Source organism: Protopterus annectens, chromosome 14.part0, assembly GCF_019279795.1.
Source record: "Protopterus annectens isolate FY-2018-M chromosome 14.part0, PAN1.0, whole genome shotgun sequence".
Classification (NCBI taxonomy): Eukaryota; Metazoa; Chordata; order Ceratodontiformes; family Protopteridae; genus Protopterus; species Protopterus annectens.
In genome coordinates this window covers 423,900,437-423,914,676 of record NC_056748.1, presented here as the reverse complement: position 1 = coordinate 423,914,676, position 14,240 = coordinate 423,900,437, and the positions used below count along the sequence as shown (strand labels likewise).

The 14,240-nt window shown below is 39.4% G+C and overlaps 1 protein-coding gene across 6 annotated transcripts in view; it reads right to left on the bottom strand.

Moving 5' to 3' along the window:
* The window catches only part of CTBP2 (C-terminal binding protein 2), a 2,784,951-nt gene that overhangs the window by 2,093,666 nt on the left and 677,045 nt on the right, over positions 1-14,240 (bottom strand). For 5 of the 6 annotated variants that reach the window (XM_044056191.1, XM_044056196.1, XM_044056193.1 and 2 more), the window contains one exon: positions 8,792-8,892. The gene's annotated coding sequence lies outside the window, so the exon portion shown is untranslated. Of the gene's footprint in view, positions 1-8,783; positions 8,893-14,240 lie in introns of all 6 variants that reach the window. The other variant, XM_044056194.1, reaches the window with a different exon arrangement.

The following is a 14,240-nucleotide window of genomic DNA, read 5'->3' as shown; positions in this document are numbered from 1 at the left end:
ACAATCACCAAGAGAATTTCAACATATTTTACTAAACTAAAAGAGTTTAAGCCATGGTTAGATTTGGAAATAAAATATTTTTTGGATACAAACTATACTAGTGACATAAATATAGTTATTTTATGGGATTCTCTAAAGGCATATCTTTATGGTAAAATTATTTTTTGGTGTAATAATAAAGCAAAGGAATGGGAATCAGAGAAAACTAACATTCAAAAACAAATCATAGAAACTAACCTAAAGGTTTTAGAAGACCCTGTGGAGAATTGAAGGAAATTGGAGAATTAAATAAAAAAATGCAATGATATCTTAATGCATAAAACCAATTTGGCCTTAGAAAAATTAAAATTAAATTCTTATTCAATCTGAGGTCTGATCCCCTGGGGGATAGATTTTCCATGGTGCTTACAGCAGAAATGAATGCAATGGCTTATCCATTTAGAAATGGTTTGCTTTGAAATAGCCTTCACCTCTGCCCCTGCAGCAAATGCCACCAGCAGTTGTTCAGATTTCCTTTGAGGTTTGGTCCTGTCCAAGTAGACTCTAAGTTGTCTGTGCACATCTAAGGAATGCAGTATCTGTTCCCCTTTATTCTGTGGATTGGGAAAGAAGGTTGGAAAATGAATGGACTGATTAAGAGCCACACTGGATATCACCTTGGGCATGAAGGATGGATTGGTTCTGAGGGACACCCTGTCCGCATGAAAGATGATGAAAGGCTCCACTGCCATAAGGGCCTGTAATTCAGATACCCTTCTAGCTGAAGTGATTGCTAAAAGGAAAGCTGGTTTCCAAGAAAGAAATTTTAAGTTTGCAGTAGCAGCTGGCTCAAAAGGAGGTAGAGTGAGTTTCTCCAAGACAAAGTTAAGGTCCCAGGCTGGGGCTGGAGCTCTCCTGGGTGGTCTCAAATTTTTGGACCCTCTGAGGAACTGCTTGAGCAGTGAATGAGAGAAGAGGGGACGTTCTGTGTTATAATGAGCTGAAATGGCTGAGGCATGGATTTTAATGGAGGAAAAAGGCAGGCCCTTGTGAAGCATCTCAGTTAAGTATTGTAAAATCTGAGGTAAATTGGGTGCTGCTATGCTCATGCCTTGAGATTGGTTCCAGGCACAGAATCTTTTCCATTTTTCAGCATAAGATTTTCTAGTACTAGGCCTCCTTGCCTCTAAAATGATATCTATCACAGGTTTGCTGAGGGATAGTAAAGGAGAGATTAAGTAATTAGCCAGGCTGCAAGGTTCAGTGTTGGAAGCTGAGGGTGCAGAATCTGGTTCTCTTGCTGAGACAGCAGGGAAGGAGTCTGAGGCAGGTGCCATGGAGATATTCGTGACACACTGTGCAGGAGGGGGTACCAGTGATGGCACGGCCAGTCTAGAGCAATCAAAATTATCCTTGGTTTGTCCTGTTTGATTTTTAGTAGTACTTTGGAGAGCAGAGGGAGAGGGGAGAAGGCATAGACTGATTGTTTTTCCAGCTGAAGGACAGAGTATCCACTTTCCAGGCTTGTTTGTGGGGAGCCCTTATGCAAAATTTGTCCAATTGGTAGTTCTGGGGAGAGGCAACCAGGTCTATATCTGGGCTCCCCCATTTGCTTGTCAACATGTTGAAAATCCTTGGTTCCAGTTTCCACTCGTGTGGGTCCATGAGGTTTCTGCTTAGTCCGTCTGCCAGTGTATTTCATTTTCCTGGCAGGAATTGAGCTTGTAGGTGCACTTGGTAGCTCAAGGCTGTGTTCCACAATGCCATGGCTAGTCTGCAGAGGGGGTAAGAATGTGTACCCCCCTGCTTGTTTATGTACCACATAACAGTGGTGTTGTCCGTCTTTGCCATTAGTTGTTCTGGAAGAATGTGGTCCTTGAAGCCTGTCAGAGCATTCTGTACCGCTAACATTTCTTTTTGATTGATATGCAGGTGCATTTGACTTGGGTTCCATTTGCCCTGAATTCCCTTCCCTGCCAGGTGAGCCCCCCCCATGCATAGTCTGATACAGCTGTTGTTAGGGTTTGGGTGGCAGGGGGTGGTGTGAAAGGTAGTCCCTTGTTTTGGTGGCAGGCCTCTGCCCACCAAAGGAACTCTAGGCGTAGGTAAGGAATGATAGGAATCATTGTTTCTAGGTATTGAGAATGTTGACACAATAGGCTTTTTAGATACCACTGTAGTTTCCTCATATGCAGTCTTGCATATGGAATTAGAAGAATGCAGGAGGCTATGAACCCCAAGGCTTGCAGTATTTGTCTTGCAGATAGCAGGGATTTTGTGGCCACTTGTTTAAAGTAGGTTGTCAAATGAATTTGCTTTTTTGGCGTGAGGTAAGCCATCTGGGAAGTTATATTCAAGCTTGCTCCTAGGAATATAATTTGTTGACAGGGTACCAGGTGTAATTTCTTTTCATTTATGGTGTACCCCAGACAAGTTAGAACCCTTTTTACTAAGGTCAGATGATTCAAAAGTATGTCCTAGCTTTCTGCCTGAATTAGACAATCGTCCAGGTATGGGTATATTTGAATATTTCTGTGCATGAAAAATGCAATAACTGGAGCTAGGCACTTTGTGAATAACCTGGGTGCAGTAGATAAACCAAAGGGTAGTGCAGAGAACTGATAGTGCATGTAGCCTGCTTTGAAGCGTAGGTATCTTCTGCAAGATTCCCTGATTGGGATGTGCAGGTATGCTTCTTTTAAATCTAGTGTTGCAAATCAGGCATCTATGCCTAGCATAGGAAGTAATTGGTGAAGAGTCAGCATCTTGAATTTTGGAAATCTCCAAAAAGGTGTTTAGAGTAGACAGGTCCAGGATAGGATGCTATGAATTATCTTTTCTGGGTACCAGGAAAAGTCTCAAGTAGAAATCTTGTCTCTTTTCCTCTTCTGGTACCAGTTGAATAGGCCCCATGCTTAAGAGAGAAAGTACTTGTTTTTGGGCCTCTACCCACTGATTTGGGGGTAGGTCCGGCCACCCACTTGGTGTTGGCAACGTGTGGAAGTGAAATCTATATCCCTGGGTCACTATATTTAAAACCCATTTGTCTTGGGTAATGAGTTCCCAATTCTTTGCATGAAGAGCAATCTTTCCCCCCAAAGGGGCAGTCAGTTGATAAGTGCTTGGTATTTTAAAAGGAAGTCATTGAGACAGCTTACCATAGGGGGGAGACTTATCATTCCCAGACTTGGAAGTGGAGGCCCCCCACTGCTTAGTTCTGTGACTCCCCTGGGACTGAAACCTGGGGTTTTTGCTGTGTCTGGGTTTGGCTTGAGAAGACCTGGAAGTGGCTGGAAATGAAAAATTCTTAGAGGGCCAGTGCCTACTAAATCTAGGAGGCTGAACTTGTAAAAAATCTTTAACAGTTTGCATAGATTTAGCTTTATCTCCCATCTTTTTAAGAACTTCCTCAGCCATGTTGCCAAACAGGCGGTCCTGATTTAAAGGAGCATTCAACAATTTAGCTTTAACATGATCAGGCAAAGATTGCTCCTTAAGCCAAGCATGCCTTCTGATTACAGACCCAGTGACAGCAGCCCTGCAAGAGGCCTCTAATGAATCAAAACCACATTGCAAAGTATGTTTTCCAACTTGTTTGGAAGAATGCATTAAATCCTGTAATTCTTTGTTTTCCACACAGTCAGGAATCAACATAATTTTCTGTTTAAGCAGTCCAATAACAAGTTGCTGATATTTTAACATATGAAACTGGCAGTTTAAAGCCCTAATGGCCAAGGTTGCAGAAGTGTAAACCTTCCTACCCCATCTATCCAGCACCCTGGAGTCTCTATCAGAAGGGGTAGGATTTCTAGCAGTAGAAGCCTTAATGCCCTTGGGTCCCTGTGAACTAGTCTCTGGATCTGCAATAGGATTTTTGAAAAGGAACTTGTGGGACTCAGGGACCCTGCAGTATCTGTCAGGATTTCTGGGAGCAGGAGGCAGGGAATCAGGGGCCAAACTAGATTCCGAGAAAGCATCATCAACAATATCTAGTACAGGAGGAATAGCTAAAGGCCTATGCTGAGGTAGGAGAAGGAAATCCCTAAGCCTTTTTTTTGAATCAGAAAAATCCTGGCTTTCCCAGTGGAAATGCTCCCTTAGAGTATATAAGGTTTCTCCAAAAGAAAAATCCTCAGGAGGGGAAGCAGAGGGAATAGAGTCCTCTGTATCAGAATCCTCATAAGTAGGTAAGGGCAAATCCAGATCATCAGAAGAGTCAGAAAAAACAGAATTCTGATCAGAAGATTCATAATCAACTTCAGTCCTAGGCCTCTTAGAATGGGGGGGGGGGGGTTGCCTACCCCTGATTAGAGTTATTAGATCTTCAGCCATTCTTATAATTTGTTTTTTAGGCCTAGAGGCCTGAGCATGTGACCTGGGCATCATTTTTTTAGACATGGATCGAGATTTAGGCCTAATTAAAGAAGGAGGCATCGGTTTAATATGCAAGTCCGTAGGCCTGAATACACCCTCAGAAGCCAGTGCCTGCACAGCGGCTCCGCACCCATCCAAGGTAGAGACATCCACGGGTTCCATAGTTGAAGCATCTCGCGGCATACCGGACTCTGAATGGGTCTCAGTAGCGGCCTGCAAATCAGAAGTAGCGGGTATCAAGGGCTGCGAAAGCACCTCACTGAGGACCGGCAAACTGGCGACTGGCTTAGGAGAAGCGTCGTTGGCAGGTTTGGACCTCGGTGGCCTGTCTCTGTCTTTATCTTTGTGTTTTTTTCAGAATCCTGGTAGTCAGATGGCTAACCAATGACATTTCTGGATAATTAAACCGAGAAATGAAATATTTAGAGGCGAAAATATACCGATGACGGATAGTGCGCTGATGAAATAAAGCACAAAACCAACAGCGAGGTACATTGTGGTCAGGGCCTAGGCAAGGAATACAGTACGAATGAAAATCTTTATGAGGTATTTGCTTTCCACAAGTAATGCAATTATTAACTTTTGCTGACATCGGTAAGGAGCAAGAAAAAGTTTCCCCAACTAGTTGAGACTTTGGTTCTGAAACACGGAAACGAAAATTTCAGGAGTCGGCCGACCGGCACTTGTGAACTGCTTCTGCTTCGGGCACCGCACAGCAAGAAAGACTGATGTAATGGCATTGGCTGTATGTTTTATACCCCTGACTACCTGACATCATGGAAGAAGGGACAGCAACCGACGCAGGACCCAAGAGTTTGTTAATCAGGCCAACTGAAGACTACCTGCAAGCAGATAACCCAAATGTAATGATTGCAACAGTGAAACATGAAGAACATCCATCCATTTGTTTAAGCTATGTTTGAAGGCTGGCATGGAGTCACATTGCTTGATGTACAACAGAAGTCTACTCCAGAGCAAAAGGGAGGAGGGGGCACTAGGAAGTTGACCTTTCTCTCCATTTAGTTTTATTACCTAATGTAAATTGAGATCTCTCATTCTAGTACTGGGTGCACTATTTGATATATTCAGAAAGAGAAGATCTTGGAATAAGGGGTCCCTAAGAGCATGGAAAACAAGGCACAAGTCTCCCCTTAAGAGCTTATATGACATGGAGTACAGGGATAGTTATTCCAGCCTTTCCTGATAACTAAAATTGTTGTGGCTAGAGATCTATTTTGTTAGGGACCTCAGTAGTTATTTGAATTTTTTGTTTTGTCTAATGATAGCCATGCCAAAGAGGCCACTATATAATATGAGGCAGGAATGTGCTGTTTTCTGAAGGAGATAATGTTAGTTCCATTTGAAGAGTATTAGCACCATTGGTTGACTTAATAATTACATTCAGCTTACAATTGTCTGCGTACTTAGTCAGACAGAGAACCAGTTTGTCAGTGTTTAGGTCTGAGAAATAATTGTCAAAAAGGCAGGGGCCTAGTATGTTACCCTGGTGAATATCACTGGTCACCTTTTTCCCTAACTGAGGAGACATCATAGACTCTGACAACACATAAAAGGAGGTAATGGTAATGTTACCATTCATAGAATTGTTTTTCTTTATTTTTGTTGGTTAAAAGCAAAAAATAAAATTAAGTAAAAGAAAAAAAAAATGGCAAGATCCAGTGTTTTCCATTACTGTCATAGGATCATAGGAGGTTACTAGGCTATCGACCAGGAGGTCATTTCAAGCCTAGCCATTTATCCAAATGTAATACCACAGATATGCAAGTCAATACTCAGGATTGTATTTATTAATGACTGTCCAGATCTCTATTAGGAAGACTTACATAGACTGTCTTCAGTGCAGTGGAAAAAACTGTCCTTGAGCCAGATTGCAATCCATCTTACACACAGGGAGTAATGTTTAATGCTAATAGCTTATTAACAATGCCATCACGTGGTATGGTGTCAAACACCTTTGCAAGATCCAAGCAATCAGTGTGAACACCACGGCCACTGTCCACTGCCCAGATGACTTTTTCAAAGAAGCACATAAGAGTTAGCAGGCATGACCTACCTTTAACAAACTAAATTGTTACAGGTCAAACCTGATCAAATTTTTAATGTCCTTGTTTATCAAGTCAGTGATGAGTTCCATGGCTTTAGAGCAAGACTAGAAAGACGAATGGGCCTGTAGTTACCCGGTCAATGGTGGGACCATCCTTATGGAGGGACATCACCCCTGCAGTGCACCATACATGTTGAACAACTTAAGGAGATGATCAACAAGAGCTTGTTTGACACTGTTTATTAGACAACCCAGTATATTACTGGCACTCACTAAGTACTAGTCTTGGAAAGTGCTTTATCCTTTGAGATAATGATGGGGAAGTGACTGTGAATGTTTAGAGTGGGGATGATAAATTCAAGGGAGAAACTTGCAGTGATCTTATTATTATATTGGCATTATACGTAGGACTGAAGTGGGAAGTGCCATTACAGGTAAATTCAGAGCTGTGATGTGAATTATTACTTAGTTTTCTAACATAGCTAAGGAGGGCCTTATAATTATCCTTAGTGTCAAACATGAGCCTATATTCATGGGATGCAAAGCTGGTCTTTACAACTGCCTTCAGTTTCTTGGTGAGGCATTTTATAGTCTGTATGTCATAGGAGGTTCTGGCCTTACAAGGTATTCTAAGCAGTTTCTTCCTTCTACTGTATAATATGTTAATTTCTATTGACCACCGGGGTGGTTTTCTGTTGAATTTGCCACTGTATTTGGCTCTGGTGGGGACTGCTCTGTCAATGGATTTATCCAAATTAGCATAAAGATCCTTGTCATAGGTGCATATCCTATCCTGTACCTACTCTGAGGTTAACATGGGTGAATTTTGAGATTTTTGTTGTTCTGCTGCTAAAGGTTTGCTTTTCTGAAATTTCTAAAGAGGGTTGTGTTAGTTCCCTGATGGGGAGGATATTGTGAATATGAAGGTAACCAGTTTGTGGTCAGACTTAAATAATGAGTTCATACAGGGCTAAATTTGTGTTAAAAAAATTACTACCCTGGAGGGATTTTAGACAATTTGATCCAGGGAATTCTCATTAACCCAATCTAAGAAACATTGTGCATACCCAATGCTAGACATGTAAGTATGTTAGTTTATGAAGGGGTAGTTGAAATCACTGAGAATTAAACAACTATCTCTTACAGGGATATTTTCAAGGAGTGTCAGGAAGTTTTCATGATCCTGAGGAGTTGCAGAAGGGGAACATATAAACTGAAGATCTGACTTGCCTGCTGTGAGATGATGTTTAATGAGCACTTGTAGGTGTGTGTGGGGGGGGGGGGGGTCATGGGGGTATCAGCTTGAAAGGCTAAAAAAACAGATGAATACTGAGTCACCTCCACCATTACCAATGTCCTGGAAGGCATGAAAGGCAGAGAACCCCAGGTCAGATGAGGTGCATTACACTAGAACCAAGTCTTAGTGACTACAGAAATGTGGACTCATTCCAGATGCAGAAGTGCCTCCAAATCGAACAGTTTGTTGTTAAGACTCCTGGCACTGAGGTAGAGTCACCTTAGATGTTTTCCGATTTATGATTTGATTTGATATAGTTAGGTTACTTTTGTTCATTAAATGAACTCTTCCTAAAAAAGGTACAATGGGGGCAACAAAGGCTTTAGCCAGTATGTAGAAGCACTTGAATGAGAGAAGCAGACCACACAATGCAAGTAGTACTGTTGCTCATTTTGTTCTTGGGAGGCGCATACTGTAGTTCCTGGAACGATACCAGCTACTTAGCTAACTGTTGAATGTAATGCCTTTTCCAGCCATTAAACTGCTTTTTTAGCACTACCATCTGACTGTCACATATTAGCCTTGCTAGTGACAGGAGGCACTGAGAAAAATGACCAAACCATTTACAGACATGTTATAAATAATTAGCTGGGAAAATTAGAAAGTAGCATAAATAGCAAACAAAAAGACATATGGACTACGGCCACCCATCAAAACAAAGCAAACAGTTTAACATACCTGCCAGTTTTGACAGCATTTCTTCTTGACTTCTTAAATGCGTGAAAAGCACAAGCAATGTAAGATGTGGCTGAGAAAGTCAGACACTGCAGGCAGTCTAGACTTCTTAAGTCTGCAGTTCTTCATTCTGACAACATCTGATCCCTCAGACATCCCCAACAGCAAGTATCAAACCCATGCTTTCCACCACTCACTCATCGTTGGCACTACACTAGTCTGTACTTAATTACACATCTTCATTTCTCACATCTAACTTCCATTTTTTCATAGGTCAATAACAATCAAACACAACATGCAAATTTCTACAATATGAAAACAATATGATTAAAAAGCTTTGGAATGTTTCTTAATGCAAGTCAGGTAATTACTTTAGGCTTATAAATCACTTACTTACAGACCTTACATATGTTTTGAATCTAGTACAAGATATCTTCTTTGTTTGCCTTTTAGCAAGTCGTATCTACATTGCATATGTCAAAATGATGACCCTCAGTAACACCTGCATAAAAAAAAAAGTTAAGTTAATTGAGTGGGACATTAATATGCCATCATTCTTTAAGGCAATTATGAAGTTATGAAAAGTAAAATTAAACAATTCAAAAGTTTAAGGCAAATAAAATACATCAAACTCACTCTGTCATCCATTTTCCAATACCTGCTTTGATCAGGATCACAGAGGAGCCAGAGCATATGCCCGCCATATACCTGCAAGCACTGGACATAAGGCACAGGATCAGCCCTGGGCAAGACACCACTCACTCTTAGGATAAATACAGGTGCATGCCCGCACACAGACATCACACACATTACACCCACAACTTCTTGAAAATTTAATGCTATGATAAGTATATCTAAACCACTTGTTATGATCTTTGTGTTGTTTACTAACTCAGTAAGACCAGTACCTACAAAATGAAAAATATAAGTCTGCTGTAAAATTCAGAATACTCTCTTCCATAAAGGGTCTAATGACATTATAAAAGTTCTTATGATGTAACCTTAGCCACAAATTGCAAATATCTTATAATGCAATTAGTTCTGTTATTTATTGCTTCTTATGAAGAAAATGGTATAATAAAATCAATTACATAAAAATCTCATACTGTTCTAAAGTATATAAAGATTTTATGTAGCAAACCCAATATATCAAAGAATGTTTAAGTAAGGCTTGTATTGTTGACTAGACCACATATATACATAATGAATATACAATAAGATATGACTTGAATATTACTGCAAGATTTTACTACAGTTTTTACATTACACTGCACATCGATCTCCATAAGTAGAATTGCTTGTAAAAGCTAGCTGTCTGTATTTTGATTCTGTCAGGGGCCTTAATCTTATAGTTTAATTCACAGTTGTGGCAGAACTGTAAACTACTGCCAGATTTGAATCCCATTTAATTGTGTATTACATCATTTTTCCATAAACTGTATTAGTTGCAAATTTCTGCATAGTTTGGTGCCTTAGTCTGTGGTGGTATTGCAGTAGTGGCAGTAATGTGAATTTTGCTCCAGGACATGTGCTTTGGTACTTTTACAGGTGCTTATATTTCAGTTTTACTGCTAGAGTCTTACATTCTGCTTATCATTTACCTTCTTAAAGTTGCATTCCAGTGCTTTTTTATTACTTTGCCACTATTTTCCCTGCCCTTTGTGTCTGCCATAGCTCCCACTGAGACACTAAACTAAAGTTTTTGAAATTCTAACCATAGGACTAGACATCTAATATTGTTTTTATTTAATTGGCTCCCTTTCCTGGAAATCTGCTTCTTGCATCTTGAATTTCCCCATAACCTCACACCTCACACCCTTTTTGTGTTGTGATTTTAAAAGGCTGTGTCTCTTGTTTCTACCCCTTATGGTAATACGACTTCCAAAATTACTCTCTTCCTCTTTCATTACTACTGTCCATTGTATAAGATATTTAAGTACTTTTCCCACCCATTGTTTCAATATATCCATAACATTAAGTGCCCATTCAGCAAACCAACATTGCTCTTGAGTACATTTTATCTATATAACTACTCTTAGAACTGAAACATATAACTTAATGTGGCTAAAAGAAAGCCACTGCATGGATACAAGCTTACAGTATGCTAGTTTGAATGTTAAACAGCATTACTATCAAATATTAGCACATCTAACATAGTCTAGTGTCAAACCCTAGAGATCACCCTTGGAGACCTCTGTGGAATACCATCCATAACCTACAGCAGCCCACTCAAATGCAGTTCCAGACAACTTGTCTCCATAGTCATCTTAGTAAATATGGGCATCCTGAAACAATGTAGCAATTGTCTTATGTTCACATACAACCATTTAATCCTTAATGAAACAGCATGTGAGAGATGCACATACACAATTTCACTGCAGGCAAGCATCTCACATACAAACAAGGTTATCAAGAACAAACACCACATCTACCACACAGTGTCCACCACACACTTAGTCCAGCTTATGCTGAGGTACTAAAAAGCAATCTTTCCCAAACCTCAACAACCTCCTAAGCCTATAAACTGCAAATCCTATTATTTAGGATCCCTAAAGCTCTCACCAAAGTCAGTACCAAATACTATACATATACCTACACCCAGTGAAGCCTCAAGGAGAACGCCCATAAGTCAAGCAAACACATTAGCCAAGATTCTTGTCATACGGGACTGCATTGCATGACACACAGATGCCTCATTTACCAGAGTGAACAAGGAAAAGATAACATTTAGTTGCTTATCAGAAGCCAAGATCCATACACTCAAGACACTACATCACAGGTACCAATATGATTCTAAATAAAAATTCGACCAAGAACGTTGAACCACAGTTTAATAAAATGGCCATCAAAGGTAATACAAATAGCAAAGCTTTTGGGCTTGGCCCTTCTTCAGTACAATAAAACATCAAAATCTCAATTCACTTAAATACCTACTGGGTCACATGACCACAGATCATCATGTGACTGAATTACATTCACTAATATTGCATCTGTTTCTTCACCAGTATTGGTTTTAAACTTATAGCAGCATTTAATCCTGGATACTTATCTGTAGCTAACCTAAGTATTCATTCATATTCCTTCACATCGACATCATTACATATGTTATCCCCTGTAACATTCTTTGTAACTATATCCATTACTCTATATTTAAAGTCATGACTTGAACCCATGTCCATTTTATGTTTAGCCAATGCATTAGTAAGTATATCTCTACGCATATCTGACCGATGTTCTATAATTCGATCTTTTAGTCTTCTTGTGGATTTCCCCACATAGAAGGCATGACACTGAAAACAGGTAGCAAGGTATACTATATTTTCAGTGTTACATGTTGCATACAAATTAAATGTATATTTCTGTTTAGTAATGGGATGAAAGAAATTATTTTCCGTTATAATGGATGAGCAACAAACACAATTATGGCACAGAAATGTGCCTTTCATCTTTGAACTTATCCCTTTACTGAATTTCTGAATCATTTCTTTATAGCATAGTCTCTGCTTTAGGGGCGGCCACGGTGGTGCAGCGGTTAGCGTTGCTGCCTCACAGCAAGAGGTTCTCTGGTTTGATTCTCAGCTGGGGTGCCTTCTGTGCGGAGTCTGCATGTCCTCCCTGTGGTTGTTTGGGTTTTCTCAGGGTGCTCCAGTTTCCTCCCACATCCCAAAGACATGCAGCAGGTGGACTGGACACTCTAAATTGGGCCTAGGTGTGAGTGAGTGCATGTGTGTGTGCCTTCTGTGGCAGGTCGGGTGCCGGGCTGGCAACTCGACACTGTAAAACTCCACTGCCAATCATGAGCGGACAGATGATCCGCTGTGGTGACCCCTAACCGAGAAAAGCCGAAAGAAGAAGAAGATGATAGTCTCTGCTTTAGACTCTTACCATTCCTATATGCAAACCTAGACTCCTTACCAATAATTTTCTCTTTACCTGGCATAGCCTGTAATATATGCCATTTCTCATTATTATCTCCTTTACCTAAACCTGGAGTTCTTCTATTAAATTTCATAATATATCAAAATCTATCATGTTTTCTACATATTCTATTGGTGTTATCCAGGTCAATATTACTCCTTCCAAAATACGGTCTTGCATCATCTGTCCTATTATTTATTACTTGTTGCTTCATTTCTTCCCAAAAACTCTGACTATACCCCCTTTGTTTAAATTCTTCTATCATCTCTTCCATCTGATCAGTACAGGCTCGTTCTTCAGTATTTAATCTACTCACCCTTAACATTTGACTTTTTACCACCCCATTAAAACATGTGGGGCGTGCATACTGTGTCTATGTATATACCAGTTTGCTTGCACACTTTTCTTATATATGGTGGTGGTTAGATCCTGTCCTATTCTCATAACTCTAACGCCCAGAAAGTCTATACTTTCTTTCGAATAATTCATTTTAAATTTTAAAAAAGTAGTCAAAGAATTATTTCAGTTGTTCTTCCTCTCCCTGCCATATAAAGTACACACTGTCTACAGAACAGACATAAAATAATAATTTAACATGGAAAGAATTAATCATATTGTAAACAAAATTTTTCTCCCATACACTGAGTACTAAATTAGGGTAGCAATTTGCTATAGAAGTGCCCATTGCTACTCCCGATTTTTTGTAAATGTACTTGATCTCTAAACATAAATAGATTACTTGTTAGGACAGCTTCTAATAATTGACAACGTTTCAATTTATTTCCCAGAATACTTTGTTTCACATCTTAAAAAAGGATCTAATTGCCTCTAGGCCATAATCACTTGGTATTACTGTAAATAATGATACAATGTCTAATGTGACCATGTAATAACCTACTTCTTTTGCATCCTTAATACTATCATATAATTTCATCAAAAAATCTGAAGTGTCCATAATATAACTTTTTGTTTTTAACATAAGTTTACCTAAAACTGACTGAAGATAGTGGGAGATAGGCTCTGTTATCCAGCCTTTTCCAGAAATAATTGGTCTCACTGGCGGATTGTTCAAGCACTTATGGATCTTAGGTAACCTATATAACACAGGAACCCTAGGAGTAAGCACAGTTAAATAATTCAATAGAAATATCACCATTTACTTCATTGGTTGCTGAAAAACCTGATGTTGATTCGACATTGGGGATTGAGTGGCAGATGCTTCAACCTGTCTAATGTCCACATTTGCCATTACTATAGGCAACAAAGTAACAGCTTGTTCATTAGAAGCAGCATTAACCTGTCTTTTATTGTACTCATTACTTAGTAATTGCCTACTATTATCTAAAGTAATCTCATCTAATTCATACAAAGACTTGTTACTAACATTCTCATTACTTTTAAAAGTCTTAGGCCATGAGAAAATATGGCCATTCTTATAGTCATTATAATCTCGAACAAGCTTCCTTTTTATTTTTGTTTTTTTGTTGTTTGTTAAAATCAAATGCAGTTAGGCAACCTAACATTGCCTGATATAATGTAACAAAATCTTTAAAGGCTGAATGACTCACAAGTTAATTTTCCATTCTTGCAATTTCTTGTTGCAAATCATCTTCTATTTTGGTAAAAAATTATTCATGAGCATCATATAATCAGCACCAAGCTTTAGGTTCAACACCTGCCATTTCTGCAGGAGTTCAGGATATGTTTTAGTATAAGATGGTAGTTTACATATCCTTAATCCCCTCGGTACGATGTTAAGCTCCAAATAAGCATGACAACTTAGCCGCTGTGCTTTAAACTGTGGTTCAACGTTCTTGGTCGAGTTTTTATTTGGCTTGTTTGTTTTTTACTTCTGACCAAGTCTACTACTGCTTCGCTTTTTTCTGGGACCAATATGATTCTATCATAATCCATGTGGGCATTAATAACCTG